General features: G+C 40.8%; 1 protein-coding gene across 2 annotated transcripts in view; it reads left to right on the top strand.

Moving 5' to 3' along the window:
• The window catches only part of asic4a (acid-sensing (proton-gated) ion channel family member 4a), a 94,391-nt gene that overhangs the window by 34,152 nt on the left and 43,101 nt on the right, over positions 1 to 17,138 (top strand). The gene's annotated exons all lie outside the window — the stretch shown is intronic.

Genomic DNA, 17,138 nt, shown 5'->3' with positions numbered 1-17,138 from the left:
GTTTGCTGGTTGACAGGGTGGAAGCAGTGAATGGATAAGGCACCGTTTGGCCCTGGGAGATTTCTGTCTGACTCTGGTGGGAGGAGAGACGGGAGCGGGTCGAGGACACAATAGGAAGGTCGGCACAAGACAGGCAGGTGTCACCTGATGAATTGTGGGTTAACGGCCTCAGAATCGGGTTGACATCGTTTTAGCCCACAACAGTGACATCTATGAAACAAATCCTTGTCTGTGCATGTTTCCGATGTTACGCAACGGATTCCAACAACGCTTGTCTGATTGAATTTCTGTTCAGTTGATGCATGTTCAGTCGAAAACTTTGTGATGTGATTTTGCTGGCAGACAAAACAAAATCCCCAGTGATGTCCGTTTTTTTAGACTAAGGACTCAAATAAACAACAACGCGTTTGTCGGTCCCAAAACCCCACGTCTGTATTTTGTGATCTTACACCGCTGTGTTTAAGGTAAGGTTAAGTTTAGGCACTAAAACTACTTGGTTTGGGTATTGGTAAATGGAAAGGAGAACTTTAGGGGGACTTCTGTGCAGGGACTCTGGGCTCCTGCATGAAAGCCAGACTGGTTACTCACTTCACCAGCTCAGCTTCAGCACGCTGACTTTCTGCCACACTGCACCCCGTAACGCACACTAATTCCTGCATTGGCACTGAACAGTTAGCCTGGCTCCGCTCTCCGATTGCTCATAGCTTTAACTCCTGGCATTGATGTTTGCACAAGCACTCTGGAGTCGGAGTGCAACGACCTTGAAGTCAAGTGTTTGTTTCAATATGTAGTTACAATAATGGCGGCAGAGCTGGATACGAACAGTTGTGGCAACACCAGTAAATAAAAGAGGAGTTGAAGCTGAGCAGTTCTGTGATGGTCATTTACCAGCTCGAGGAAAGTCCCAACATATGTCACACATATGTTATATGGTGGTCAAAGCCAACTGGTTAGAGGCTGCTCCAATAGTAAAACATGTAACTTGAGGACTGGTACCAGGCTACTGAACAGTCACGAGATGGAATTGATCCCATACTCTTGCCTTCGCTGGTTGCCGAGCAACCTCATGGAGAAGACAAGCTGCTGTTAACAGATTTTTATTACACTTTTTTTTTTTTTTTTTTTTTGCAGGATCAAACAACATTAATGAACCCTAGGGGTGCTGGTGGGCAGAGTTTTTGTTACTTTTGGACGGAAACAGGTTCGTGGTTTCTCGCCATTTTTGGCTCAGCTTTCACCATCAAGACGTAAGAGTTAATCGTATAAATTGAAACAGGGTGGCAAATGTCAAACTGTTCCTTAAACCTAACTTTAACCACATGTTTTAGTATCCTAATCCTTATCTTACCGATATAGTTTATTTTCCATAATCACAAATTTTCTCTTGTATCAACCCTACTGTTGACAATCTCTGATTTTCAGTGCGGCTGTCTTAACTCGTCTGAACCCTACAAGGATTTGTGGCTCTTTAAAAAAAAAAAAAATACCTTCACTACAGAGGTTTCTAATGGCAGCTGGGTATCGTTGTCAGGTCAAAGTAAACACAGGTCGTGTCAGGGTTTTGAAAAAAAGGATGATGCTGTTGGTTTCTTCGTAAGGACGGTACTGTGAATAATAATTTCCATCGGTGAAGTGATAAATGATGCATCCCCTCACTTGTCAATTTTACTTCATCCATCACACGGGCTGTACAGTATGAGTCAGCAATCAGTCATCAGCAGTAAGACTACTTTTCAGACTCCTCGGTTTCACATATTGTATCACAGAGGTTTATATTAACTGTGAACGCAGGTGAAGCTTCCTTTGTATCAGATCATGTTGGTGTCAGATTCCAGAGAAAAAAAGAAAAACGGCTCCAGTTTAAACATGTAAAATAATTATAATAAAGCACGTTGACCTTTTCTCCGACCCTTTTTTTTTTAAAGGCTGCTCTGCTGACAGGCTCTAATTAACATTAGCCTCCAGAAGCTGACTGCTGTCTTCTGGGAGAACAATCCTGGCTGGGCTGTAGTCCTGTAAAACACAGCAAAAGGCCATCGGTTCATCTGTTTGTCCCCTCTCTTCTCTTCTCAACACCCACCTCCTTCTCATCGCCCACTCAAAAACAAAACAAACAAAAAAACAACAGCTGGAAAGATGTTCTCTAATGCTGCTTTCTCTCTGTTGTTCCATTTCATCTTTTCACTCCATATTTACAGATATGTAACTGACTGCCGGCTCATAGTTGGTGATGACAGCGATGTGGAAAATAGGCAAGTTCAAACAGGTTTAGATGGAAAGAACGACATGCTGATGTTTTTGATGATTTTACATGCTGACAAGTAGTGATGGTGAAAATGTAAAGTTGGTGTTACACAGTACAGGATCCTTGATAATTGGAGGAATTGTTCGGGTATCATCAGCAGAATTCCTCATCAGTTTGAAAAGTAGTTTATGAGATGTTCGTAGCGCCTGGTGCTTTCTGCATAAACCCCAACAACAGCATCAGTTTCAAGGCACGTAAGGCACTTTGGGTTTACAACATAGACGTAAAAGTGGACGTAACTTCCAGGTCTGAGAAATGAGGCCAATGTGGAAGTGCCTTAAACTGCAGTACCACTGACTGCCGCTAGAGGTTGGATCCAAATAGCTGCGGCTCCATAGACCCCCATTCAACTTGTCTCATTAAATACAAATTCAATAAAATCCTTATGGCGTCTTTTGTGAAACTCACCCTTTCTTCATTTTCTGGCGGTCCATCTGAAAATAGTTCCGTCATTAATTCAAAAATAAGCATTAAAAAGCCGTAATATGGTCACTTCTGGCTCCAAACAGCTCTGGTTTAGCAAGATGGCGACAGCCGTAAAATCAAACTAAAGTCCAAAACGTGTTGGCGTAGACAGAATTACGTTGCAGCACAGGTGTAGGACATGCAATAGAGGAAAGGAAGTAAAGCATCTGAAAGACTACATTTTCACTCATGCTTGAGGTATTCACCAATAGTCCTGATAACTCAACGTTGTCAGCACTCCGATAGGTTCTTTCCTTCTCTGTCTGATAATAAAGTACAATATTTGTGCTTGACATAAGCCTTCAGATAACCCTGTCTCTTTCAGCCAATCAGATGCAAGCATATCCTCTGGGAGGTCGCATTAGAATTATCTAAGAAGACTTCCCTCCATAGATTTTGCGAACAAATTCACTTCGATATTAGGAGTGATGTACCCAGATATCGTCCATATATAGACCCCCACTCTTTGCACTGCCGCATCAACATACACCCGTTTTCCAGTATAAACACTCCTGAAACAACAGTTTTATCACATTCACCCCCCAGATTGGAAAATTCAGGATGCGGCACCTTAAAGAGGTTCAGTTTACTCATCACAAGAGGCACCAGTCAGCCTGTAAACACTGCAGTACTACATCTTCTGTGGCTGTGGAGGGAGGTGGGGTGATGTAATAGTGATGTCATCAGAGCGAGTGTAGGCTTGTACTTGAATGTTTTTTTTTTAACAGTAAAGATGGATCTAAATTTCCGATAATGCAGTTCAGTTGTGTCTTTCATTGGATTTCTTTAAGACTAATTGCCGGTATATTTCAATTAAATTTGCTTAATTGGCCATTGATGTTGGTTTAACAAGATTACAAAGCTGTCAAAAATTATATTATATAGTACAAAACGAACAAGGGATAAGAAGGTACATTAGCATTACAATAAGAATGACATACATACCACTGTAATGACTTAAATATACTATCATCACTACACTGATATACACACATCCCTGTTTAATCAGTAACACTGAACTAAATAAAACCATTATGATAGTGTTTTATCTCTTTGAGGAGATAAAGGATAACACAATTCAGTAATAAATGAGGAAAAATATGTTTTTTGAAATCTGTTTCTTGTTAGTCGTTCAGCTTTATGGCAGTGCAATACGAAATGGCTGAAAGGGATTCTTTTATTTCCTGAATGGTGTGTCTAATGTGCGCTATGCAGATGTGAAATGAAGCAACAATGTGCAACACATCCCGTGTTTGTTGCTCTTTAGGCCCCGCTGCTAGCAGAGCAAGAACTCAATTAAAGCTCAAACAGCGAGAAATTGTTTACAATTTTCCATATGCATTTTTGTATTTTGTCTGTGGTGAAAACCCAGAAGTTCAGTCCAAAACACGGAGAGTCAAAAAAAAAAATCGATGACTGTGCTCATTGTCCTTTTTTCTGTCCTTGATCTGAGAAGAACCTGATTCAGCTGCACTTTGCTGGAAACGCCCCTTTTCACCTTGTGGTATTAACTAAAGTTTGAGTCCTGTTGTCTCAGAAATTGTGCATCTGTCAGTTGTGGATGACATCATCTCAGCGTGGTTTTTCTACTGTATTTACGCAGGCCTCTGTTAACCCTTACTCAGCGTCAATATCGATTCGTTTTCTTCGCTCTGAAGCTGCCGGCTGAATTGCTTTGAGCTCTCCACATCTTTTCACTTTAACTACATTTTCTCTGATATTTCACACCCAAACATTTTTTTTTTTCCCTGGCAAACAAGGGATAACCTCTACAAACGAAACCCAGAGAGTGTTTTCTAATCTGTGATTGGTTACGATGTTTCAGTCAAGGTCAAACCACTTCTGCTCTCAGTCTCGAAGCTGACTGCACAGTTTCCCCACATTCGGCATGATGAATTCAGGGAGCACGAGAATACCTTGTGGAAACTATTCCCCATACCTTCCGCGATTTGTGTTGAGCCGACAAGCACCTGCCATTTCTCACTGAAAAAAATCAATCAGCTGCATCAAGGGGGCTCATTTTCATCATCACTTCATTGACTTTCTCCCCGGCTAAATTTTCTTTACAACTACCTGGTAATACAGCTGGAGGCTGGGGGGGATCGTAGCACGTCTTAATGAGCTTGTGTGTGCATGCACTTCTTTTTCCTTTAGCCTTGTTAGCTGACACTTAGTGAGAGCGCTCGTGTTGCTGACAAAAGCATTCCCAGTTACGCTCTTGCGAGGTGAGGCACGTAAAGCTCCTTGTTTGATCTTGACAGCTCCGAGGCAGCATCATCACACAAGTGTTCAGAAGAACAAATCAGGTGACAAAGAAGCACCCTGCTGAAATTTTGTGTTGACTTAGCAGTTTTGTGATTTACATTAATGGGCCGGCTGATAGTGGGATGGAGAAAGACTGTGTTTTATTTCATGTATATAATCAGTATAGTTCAATCAAATAGAAATTCTTAATGTATTTACATTGAATTTGAACTTAAAGGACCAGTGTGTAGGAATTAGGTCCGGGGAGTGTTGGTTAAAATGAAATATCATATTCATAATTGATGTTTTTATGAGTGTGTAACCACCTGAAACTAAAAATTATTGTGTTTTTATGTGTTTATTGTGTTTTAGAATGAATTCTTAAAATCTTCATAGAAAATGGGTCATCATCTTCAGAGTGCACCATGTTGCACCAGCATGTTCCTACAGGCATTTCAAGCAAAAATACTATTTGATATTTGACTATTATTCCACTAATTTTGATGGCTGTCGTCTTCTTTCTCCTATTCGCACTGTTGTATCTAATCTGCCAGCAACACCAAGTTTTACCTGCGAATCTCCGGAGCCTCGTAGCGACGTTTTCTTCTTCTCCTTATGTTGTTTAACGCTGGTTGGCAGACAGCTTTTAGGTGCATTACCGGCACCTTCTGATAAGAGTAACGCATTACAACCAGGCGCCGGTAAAAATAGAGAGAAAAAAAAAAAAAAAAAAGGAAGGATGATAGTCGCATATACTACTCCATTTGTATTATTTTGATGATTGTTGGAAAAATATGGCCCATCCATTGTTTCTAGTAGTGCAGAAGGAACAAAACCAAATTCTGGCTCTTGAGAGGAGCTTTCATGTTTTTCGCGGCCACCATACATTTACTTCGAATGGGGTGACATGAGAGGTATTTAGCTGGTTGAAATCTCCAACCTCAACACTAGATGATGCCACTAAATATAACACTGCTCCTTTACATACTGTCATAGGCAAATTCACCTGATGCATATCATTTAGTTTGGTTGGACTAATTTCAGGTCAGTCAGAAATGCTGGCGGTTCCTCCTGACTGTACAACATTTTGTGCACTCATTCAGCACTCAAAGGCCCAATACATCCCATTTGGCTTTCTACGATCAAAATGTGTAAGGCTTATTCTCCCCTGTAATATGTTAACTGTGTTATAGCAAAGTGTACATGCTGGATGTAATATGCTGCCTCAGTAAATTGTCCAAATTGCAAAAAAACGGTCACTCTCTTATTATAACATCATTCAGGTATGAAATTGTGCATTTTATTTAATGTATTAAACCAAAAATCCTAAAACTTAGATAAGGAAATTATCTAGAGTCATTACATTGTTAGTCGTTACTATTACATCAGTAACTACAAATGTGTTACTACTTATGAGGCGATAAGCATCAATTCATTTTATATGTTGCTAAAAAAAAAAAAATCAATATTTTTCATTTATAACCCTTGTAAACATTTCATACTTATTTCACTGTGGAGCTTTATATCATGTCCGAAAGTAAACATCAAGTTATCCAGCGACTGTATTGATCCCATTTTAAACTAAGCAGAGAATTAATAATACAGCCGTGTGTGCTGTTGCAATCGAGATAATTGCAAGGGGTAGGAACATTTGACTGTCTAACATCTATTATAATTGCAAGGTTGTGTGGTGTAGTTATATTTGCAGATTTTCTGTTGTGGGCCGTGAAAGCAGAGACATTTTCTTTTTTAAGCACATCTATCCTTAGGAGGAGGCTGTGGTTGTCTAACAGTCCCCCATCTTGAGCTTCGTCCTTGTAACCACTCAGGTCTTCCACGCTTTTCGATGCTGACCTTACTCCCAGTGTGTGTGATGTGATCCAACATGACATCCAAGTATGTCCCCTGGTCCATCGAATGACTCTTAGTGCCGTGTGCCTTCAGAAGAGGCCCGGCTCTGTGGTTTCCTACCTTATCCTACAGGGAACCAACCGATCGTCTCTGGTTTTCCAAAATGGACCTTCGGTTTTGTATCGACGCGGCGGCGGCACCACTATAGCGCTGCTCCTCGGGCACTCAGGTAGACGGAAAGGTGTGAATGAATGTCACTGAGGGGGGAACAAACACATGTCATGGATTGGTGTTTTTTTTTTTTTTTTTTTTTTTTTAAATCTTTTAAACTCTTTTAAGAAAGGAAGATTGAAGTGCTCCATAACACAATGAGCTCACAGTCATCTCTAAAAGCACTGGAGTGTGTTAAACAATCTGAACGTGGAAATATCCTGACCAACATGGTCGTGGCCTCACCCATGGGATGTGAATTGTGCTAATAGAAATCAATGAGGCCGCTGGCATTTCACATGCAGCTTGATGAGATGTGTGAAGTCACTGAGAGAAAAGGGATAGATTGATCCCATGAACACATCAATGCTGGGTGAACTGAAAGATGTCGTTCTTTTGTATCGTATCATGTTTCTCGGAGGGAGTGGCTGAGCTGAGTGACCTGCGGCTTTCCATCGTTCAACCAAGAGCCGTGTTCTCAGAGAGCTGATACCTTAATATGCCCACCAGGAACAAAAGGCAAAACATTAGGGCAGGATGCTATAAAATGCTCGTCTGTGATGTTACTAGCTGAGGTACAGATCCTAAGTCGAAGTTATGTGGGTGTTGGATGTGTTTTAGAAGGTTCCCCATGAGAATCACGGTGAGAAATGTTCTTTGCCAAAGGAGAGGGAGAAAGAAAACGCATTCCTATCTCTTTTTCTCGGTTCAAAGGTGAACTGCCATCCTCCTCAGCTCACCTTCTCATTATTTTAGAACAGATAGCACTCTTGCCATGTCAACACAGAAATACAAGCATCTTATCACTTGCTTCCTTTTCGTTTGTCCAATATAAAACCAATGATCCGCGTGCGTACAATACAAAGAAGGATTATTTTTGCTTTCTCTGCAAATACGAACCAACTGAGATCAGCTGCAATCTTTCTTTCACATTTTCATCTGTTTATTTTTCAAATTCACATCTCCCAAAGGCATGCTTGCATCAGTTTCTATTTGAATTCCCAGTTAGAAATATAAAAAAAAAGAATGAAAATAGGATAACGAATATTTAAAACTGCGATGTTTCCTTCTGATAAAACCTTTTTAAATGTAAATACAGTGGCGTCTGATTATGTTTGTAGTCACTCCTAATTAATATAACCTGTTTTTTTTCTGCAGAATAGAAGGTCTGAATCATATGATAAGAACAAAGAGAGGGATTAATTAATGCCATTAGTGTAATATGCATTGTACTTGACTGCATGCTATAAATATGTCAGCATCAATCTGCCTTGGCCTCTCGTTGACAGGTCATGAAAGAATGTCAGGCTTGTTGAAACTGTCTTGATAGAAAAATTACAGAGAGGCCTCGTGTTCTTTAGATGTTCTTTGTAGTTAAATGAGGACGTTGTTCCACGAGATGAAGACAACAAAGTCAAAAAGAAACTCGGAGCAGAAAGCTGGCCATTTGGCAGACAGACAGCTGCTGTAGCAGCTCCCAGCAGCTTTCTGTAGACTCTGCCTTTGACAGCCACGGATAAGTGGCCATTAAAATCCCATGATCACTTAATACACCTGTCATTAGCCATCAACTGTGCATTAACTGCTAGCTGGGGCTTACCGCAGAGGAAGAAATAGTCTTGCCTCAATTAAAAAAACTTAAAAAAAAGTGTCCCTTGATTTGTTTGGTCATTATTGTGCTCGGTTAAGTGCACTCAACGAAGTAAATTGAATTTCTATGTTAGGGTCCTCCTACATGAATGACAATATAATTTCAACATATAAAAGGCATACAGTAGCTTGAAATCTTTAGTGTTTATTTAATATTAAAAAAGGACACCAAATTACCTCTAAATAAAATAATTTGGCATTTATTTACATTCAAATCTCACCACTGCTACAACATGCGTTCATTTGTCACAAGTTTCAATATTAGGAATAGAGATGGGATGTTTTTCAAATGCGATTGCATTATTTAAGTAATTTGCATTGTTTGTTAGTTCCTTTCAAAGTGAATCCAAACATTACTCACGAGCCTCTGATCCAAAAAAAAAAAAAAAAAAAAGCTTTGGTTAAATTGAGTAAAACTACTTGCATTAAGAAAACACAGTGGTCATTATGGAGGTTAGGGGACAGTAGGATTTTACATTGGTAGAAGATCAGTCCCAGTGGTTTTAAAGTCTAACCATCGACCTGGACTTCCTTCCTGTAATGTACTGCAGCTGTATAAATACATCATACTTCCCTTCGTTGCTTTGTTGGCGCCTTTGAATATCCGCTGTAGTCATTGTTCTGCAGTCTCTGCTTTCTAGTGTTTTAGTCATCCTTTTTCTTCTTTGCACTTCTGTCCAGAGAACATCTTGATGACTCTGTGTAGTTGTCTTGTCACTTGCAAAATTTGCATCTCAACCCATCCATCCAGTGGCTGTTTAATCTGACAGCTCATTTGCACAATCTTCACAGTTTTTTTTTTTTCCAAAGCAGTGGGAATGAGAAAATGTGTTTCTACTTCCTGGAACTCTTTAGCTTGTTTTTTTCAGATTTTTGCTCACAGCTTTAACTTTCTTCGCTGTTCATAATAACATTTGCTCCACCACTCTGAAGGGCAGACCAATCCATGACCCGTGTCGGTGGTTAAGTGATATGACTTTAATGTCAAGTGTTGTTTTTTTTCTAAACGTAGTTGCAGAGGTGGTACAGTTTTGTCACATGTTGGTTAAATGCCGAAAGGCTGCTTCAATAGTTACAAAATTTACCCGAGGTCTACCGTCATTAGGGTGCAGCGACTGGAAAAGATTTCCTATGTAGCGTTGCCAGACCTAGATATATTTACACAGTGTATTTGGGTCTGGTTGCACCAGACAAGGAAGTATTTGCTTGAAAATTGCAATTTGAGGACACTGTCAGCATTTCTGAGGATTTCTTTACAACTGTGGACATTCTCATATCTACAAATCTTATTTTTGGGAAAAGCCTCAGCAGCTCTGATCCTGTTAAATTTGCTCAACCAACATTGTCAGTGGATCACCTCCAGCAATCCTGGTTTATTACAAGTGCTGGGAACTCAGTTCTCCTGATTCGGGTATTTGAATTACACAGACAACTTGCCTGTGTGAGCAAAACGCTGACTCGGGCTGCCGAAAAATCTCAGACATTTCGGCACATAACTGCTGTTTTTATTGCAAATTTCTTCTGTAAACACAACAGACAATTTCTGTCAAACACTGTTTTCTCCCATTTTTCTACAAAAAAAAAAAAAAATCACAATGAACCATAGAGTTGGGACCTTGGCCAGTCAATGAAATGTTATCATTAATAGAGTCATTAAAAGAATTGGAAGCTGTCTATGTATAAATGGATTTTCTGGTAATTGTTTTTGTAGCCTGAGGCTCGGGGTGCGGATTTGTTTTGTTGGTCTGTTTACTTCTTTCAGTATCATAGCTAAGAGTTGCCCATTTTCAGCACGAATATACAATTTGAAAAGGGAGAGTGCCAGGCTATTTTAATCAGGTCCAAATGTTCAAAAACAGGGCACATCTCCTGCAAAACATGTGTAACTCTTCATCTTGCAGGAACAGGAAGAGTCAGAAATGGAAATATAAAATGATTTTGTTGGGAACCGATTGTTCAACAGCCAATCTACCTTCTACTGGATTTCCTAAAATGTATCAGTGGGGAGACGGTTGCAAAAACAAAATTGGTAACACAAGTTAGACACGTCGAATGGTTTCTGGCTGTTATTAGTAAAGTTTTAGAAGTTTTTCTTCCCACCCGAAATTTACATAATGCAATGACCCCCTAAGTGTGCATTATATTTGGCATTTAAATCCTCACTCACAAAGTAGAATAATCTATGTCATATATGGGCAGACATTAGTCCTGCAGTTTGGGGAAATGATCCAGACTGAGGGATTTGTGAGGAAATCTTCACCAGAAATATAATCGGTTAGTCAACAGTGGAGAAGAAAGCAACTTGAGTCTCTTGTAACACATAAAATATTTTTTTTTAAAAGCGAAGAAGCAAACTCAACGACATTTCCCACAAATGTAATTTTATAATTTCATCAGCTGTTGTATGTTAACATTGATCTTTAAATGTGGTTTTATTATTGTGTTTGTTTGCAGTATGTTCTGGTCTGTGTATTCTTTGTAATTGTTAAGTGTATTGGGACCATGCTGCTTGGTGATTCTGCATTTAAATAAGTTGATTGATTGACCGATTGATCGATTGATTGATTGATTGATTGATTGATTGATTGATTGATTGATTGATTGATTGATTGATTGATTGATTGATTGATTGATTGATTGATTGCTTGATTGATTGACTGACTGACTGAAGTGCAAAGAAAATCAAATAAAGGAGGAAGTCACTTGGTATTGTCTCCTGAATGCTGATTTTCTCTAAATGTGTGAATATTGTAGCTCTTCTCTCCATCTCTCTTCATCCAGGCCTTTGTAGTTACTGAGAGCCCTGCAGAAAAGTTTGTTGGATCCAAGACTGAAACCTAAACGCTGGTTGTAAGGTCAAGTGGAAGTCATCATCAAAAGATTTTTGAGATCTATGTTCTTTTCGGTCTTCCTGGAGGCAGGTCGGCTGTTTTGTGCTGCTGTTTTGTTGTCAAGCTGAGCTGGCTGCTGGCCTACAGTCCTCGCTGCCCTTGTTCACATTCCGTGATCATTTACTAAGCAGGTATTTGAGCTAAATTGTGGTGAGATGTGGCTTCTTGACAAAAATGAATATCTATGTTTGCGAATATTGCAAGGTAGTTAAGATGCATGGCCATGTGGGATCTTTCCTCTATCTTTGCTGCTTGAGGGTAGTTGACAGCTGTTTGCCAGCTGTGTTGTCAGAAAGCAGGCCAATAAGTTCCAACACTTCTTCGCTGGTCCCTTCCCTCATTGCGGTTTCACCAGAACAAACATGGAAATGGAGGTTGTCGGTGCTTGGTCACACAGGATGGCGAATCCTGCGAATCGGCGACTTCTGACTCTCCGTGGTCGTCACAGAGCCACACGACAGGGTATGTGGGAGGTACTGTATGTGCCTGGGGGTAGCGCTGGCACTTAATGTAGCTGCAGCTAGCTTGTCTCTCCTCTCCCCCATCACCCCAGCAAACCCACCCCCCACCCACTCCCCCACCCCCACCACCACCCAGCACTGAGTGATGTCAGACAGTCAGGGCTGCTGGATGCTGAAGGAGAGCGCAACGGCAGCAGGCGGCAGAGATAAGGCCCCCCCATACCTCCACAGATTAAACAGCAGGATTAACCTCTCTACTCCACCATTGCCACCACGGTGTCTTTCACCCCCTTATCTACCCCCACCTCCTCCTTTTCTCCTCCAACATTTGCCACCATACATTTGTACAGTTGTCATGATGTGGGAAATTGCTTTTTAACCCTATGTGGCTTTGCTCTGTCCTTGGCGATTGAAACATAAGAAAATGGAGCAGGGCCTGCCAGGAAAGAAACAGAACTGTTACCCCCCCCCTCCCCCTCTCCAAAATGCGTTCTGGCCTCATCCAAAGCAGACTTGAAATAGTACATCTGCACAAAATTAGGAGAAAAGGAAACCCTGCTGAAAATGTCAGAGATTACAGAAAGTTTTGGCCATTTTGTCAGTTCCTCTTTTTTCTTTCAATAACTTAAAGGTTCAGCTGCAACATTTCCGTTATTCACGTTCAAAGGCATGAGGGGAGCCAGAAGCACCAGTAAATGGTCCAACCGATAATATCCTCAGCTGTGCCACCCTGCAGCCACACTACAGAAATGATTTGCAGATATGTATTTCATGCTCCAGTGTTCTGGGCTCCAGCCACGCTTCCAACGATACATGTCCACTTCTCAGGTTTCATGGTTATTGGATAGCAATCAAAAAGTATATGTATTTAACGAGTCCACACTAAAATGGAACGTGGTATATTTACATAAAGTGTGTGACACAACATTTCCTCACTCTCCATCCACTCAGAAGTTAATGCATTTGAACTATCTTTGCCCAGGGCTCATGCAGCAATTATGTTGAAACTACATGAGAGACCAAAGTTTTGTTATCCTTTCACTAAACTTATTTTCACATATTTTCTAATGTGTGCATTTTCTCACTTTTCTCAGGGTGCATCTCTTTGTGTGTCGTTGCCAATACAACACAGACAGTTTGAACTCCCTGCCATTTGCACAAATAGCTTTTAATCATAGTGTGAACATATAATTCAGTGAAAATAACACAGCACATCGTGTTAACATTTTGACCTTTACTTCTATAGGATTTTATCTGGCAGTCAACAACTACAATCAGTCCTATGAAATGTTTAGTTCAGACTAAGATGGAGGAAATATACAACCCTAGCTCTCCAAACCAGGCAATTAGCATTGCATCCCCCTGTTAGGCACCTGTGATAAGAGGGCTAGTGACCAAGTGAGCTATGACATTCCATTGATCCAGAAAATTGCTGCAGAGCCAGCCTTGAAATTAGTTTAAATTGCTGAATCAAAAAATGTTATCCCGGATTCTGGCATGGCCAGCGTAAACCTCATGCCTCTAATCCCCAGACTGATGTGAAAAGTTGTCAGGGATCTTGTCGCCCACCGCCACGATTGATGGGGGAATTTGGATTCCGTGTGACAGAGAGAGACACATGCAAGCAACTGGGATTTGACTTGGATGGCACTTATGGCTACTGGGGTCGTGACTTGGTTTCAAATCTGCAGGCTTTGGGAATTTCCAGTGCGATCTACCACCGGGCTTTGTGCTTTTCAATTCAATTACACGCCATCTCTTTACTCTGTGACAATGTCAGATCTCAAGCTCTCTTAGATGTGAGTTGAGTCATAAATCTAAGCTTTGACGCACAGTTCAAGGATTGAGGGGGAATAATTTACCATCAGTCAGGTGCCTCGTTTTATCCTCTTTGGATACTCTCAAAATAACTACAAACAGCAGCGTTGGAGTCGTAGATTGATGGAAGAACGGAGCAGGCAGAAATATGTCAGCTCTAAACACCCTTAATGTGGAATAAGTTCTGGTAAGAGGATCAGTGAAGCAAACACGGGAGCGGATTAAAGTCAAATATATTCTGTTAAGTATAATCACCAGTCAATCTAAAAGCAGTGCTGGACCAAGAGCAGAAATGGAGATCACATTTTTGCAAAAAGAACAATGATTGCAAATATCAGCATGTCAAACTCACGGTGAAGGTTTAATTTGAGCTTTAGGAACTCACCCACATATTTTTGCACATTATACATTTCGTGTATTTGATTGGCTGCAGAGTGCTGCTGCCCAGGTGTGACTCACTAATAAATGGCTGAAATATGATTTTAACACCTGTGCCACCGCAGTCTGCCACTCAGAGCTGCAGATGTTCTAATCGGTTGTGAACAGTGAATAATGTGTAGCTGTACGGTTGGAGCACAGCCCCGACCTCTGTGCTCCCTCCACCCTTCCACTCTTTGGGACGTTGTGGGTTCGGTTTCACATTCAAAGAATTTCTTGCACCACAGAGTTTGTAAAATGTCAACAACTGAAGAAAAAGGCATTTTATCTGCTAGTTTGATGGCGCAATCTCTGTACAACCCGTTTTTTTTTTTGTTTTGTTTTTTTTTGCCTTGTGTATCACGTCCTACAATGTCAGCAAATATAAAACTTCTCTTCTTTTTCCTCTTTTTTTTCAGTTTCTCTGTTTGACTGGTGTGGAAAAAAGTTAAACTCTAAGTGGGTGAAGCTTTAAGTATCGTACATAATCCTTCTTGCTTCTGACAGGAATAAGAAACTTGCCCTGAAGACCACTCAACGGATTTTTAAGTTAGTGTGTGAAAATCCAGCAGGATAAGAGAATGCCCCACTGGATACACCAGGATTAGTATATCTATTGATTTGTGTCATCATGAGGAACACGCAGTATATTACAAGCACATTAGAAGACAGTATCTCTCCACATTAAAATGTAAAGCGAAGGGAACAGGCAGGGGCACTTCAAACAGCTGCTTATCAGCTTACAGATTTGCTGAGTGTGTTTCTTCCCAACAGGTATGTAGTTATATGTTCTCATTAGAACTCCAACATCAAAGACACGAAGTAAAAAAAAAGAAAAACACTTCCTATCTACTAGCAAGAGCTGGGACTGCTGCACTCAGGAAGGAACCTTATAAAGCTCAAGTTCTCAAAATCAGATGCAACTTTAAAAACAGCGTGTGGAGAGAAGGACCAGCTGTCGCAGTGACCAGAGCTCCACCTGAGTAGCTGTTCGGTGCTTTGTCTGCGTAAAGTCTCCCACGAGGGAGCAAAAAAAAAAAAGCCACGAGGCCGAACAGTGTGTTGACTCTGCAATGTGTTGACACGGTCCTGCTTGTCAACGCGCCGCAGATGCTGAGGTGGAGCAAATATAGCCAACCATAACATAGTCAATATCCAGCAAAGCTAAATCATTTCTCTCCTCATCCCAGCACTTTCCTGTGGCTTGAAAGCCCCTTCAAGAGCACAGATCAGTGCATTACACTGTTAAAAGTCAAAAAATCACTCGTATAACTAAATTATGAGACATTGACCACCGCTGTAAGAAACATTTTTACACTAATACAGATCGCACACTTCAGGAATTTTTTTTTCTTTTTTTTTTAAATGTTGGAGCAATTAAAATGTATTTCATAAAGAAATTAAGCACAGTAATACACAACCCCTTCATGCACCGTTCAAAACATTTAAAAAAATGTTTTTTTAAATATGGCTACAAACCCAATAAGATAAAAAGGCAGATGTTTTCTAATCAAAGTACAAATAAATGCCTAAATGAGAGCTAACTACTGATGTGACAACGTCAGTGTCATGGCAACGATGTCGGTAAACGGCTGCTGCATATTCGCTGCGTCATCATAAATGTATGTCCTTCAAAATAAAACATTCAGTAGGCTTTAAAATACAAATTTAAACTTTCTTTGCCCACACACACACACACAGCCGCGACTCAGGAGAACCTTTAATTTGCATTTGAATGTAAATACACATCTTGCTTTCCAAAAAAACAAAAGGTTATGATTCAGTCCACAAACACTCATGGTCGTGCATGAAATCTAGTGTTTAGTTTTGCACACATTTTTTTTTAAATAAAAACATGTTTAAAAATACATGTGAGAATATATTTCTAAAGACTGGCAGTTTTTTAAGGACCACAGTCCCTGAATTCGAAACCATGTAGTAGGACAAACAGACTGAGCAGCGATGATTGTGAAGAGTGCATGGCCTTTCTGGGGCTTTTTCAGAAGACAGAAAGGACATGCTGCACGGCTGGACTCCGACGACAGGTTCCTTTGTGAGCAATGTGGTGAAATGATGGACATTGTCCAGTTGAAGAAACATGTGAGTCACGGACTGTTTTGTTTTGTTTTTTGTTTTTAAGTTCCAGCATCCTCCTCAGGCCGGGACTAAAAACATGCAACTAAATAAGTGGATGGACATTCATTTCCCGACACACTTCATCTGTCTTTGTTTGAGCGGGTCTGAGCAGGCTTTGTCGAGTTGATTAGTTGATGCTTCATCAACTGGATTTCAGACTTAGCAGCACCGTGTTGTTAGACCATGTGACCGCCCACAGTGGGCTGCATGACGGTGTTGCTGATGTAATCGCCGAACTGAACAAACAGAACGTGTAACGACGAGTTTAATGAACCCCATTGGGGTTAACAGTTTTATAAGCAAGGTCATATTTTAAAGAGGAGATGTGAGGATGGAAACGTTAGCTGGTTCTGATTGGTTGATGCCAGTCGACTCGGGCAGACAGAGCTCCTGTGGTGAAAATATACCAGTTGAACTCATATTTGAGTGATATTGACGGGAACATCTGTTAAACTGGACGGGGTGAGAATCCCTTTCAGTATGACCGAGAGCGGCAGCAGGCTTCCCGTCAGACTGCGGGAACAGATGATGGACGTGTCCTCGGACTGTGGGCTGAAGATGAAACGTGCAGGCCAGATACTGTCACAGTGTCCGCGCCTTAACGAACCTTTATCCTCTTTATGTGACGTCTTGTGTGAATCACTTCCTCAGCTTTAACCCTAATCAAAATGTGGCAGAGGAACCGAGTCG

The sequence above is a fragment of the Brachyistius frenatus genome, unplaced genomic scaffold (assembly GCF_029030835.1).
Source record: "Brachyistius frenatus isolate BFR_SWC_R1_liver_20210118 unplaced genomic scaffold, ASM2903083v1 Contig_27, whole genome shotgun sequence".
NCBI classification, from domain to species: domain Eukaryota; kingdom Metazoa; phylum Chordata; class Actinopteri; family Embiotocidae; genus Brachyistius; species Brachyistius frenatus.
This window is presented reverse-complemented; position numbering and strand designations above follow the sequence as displayed.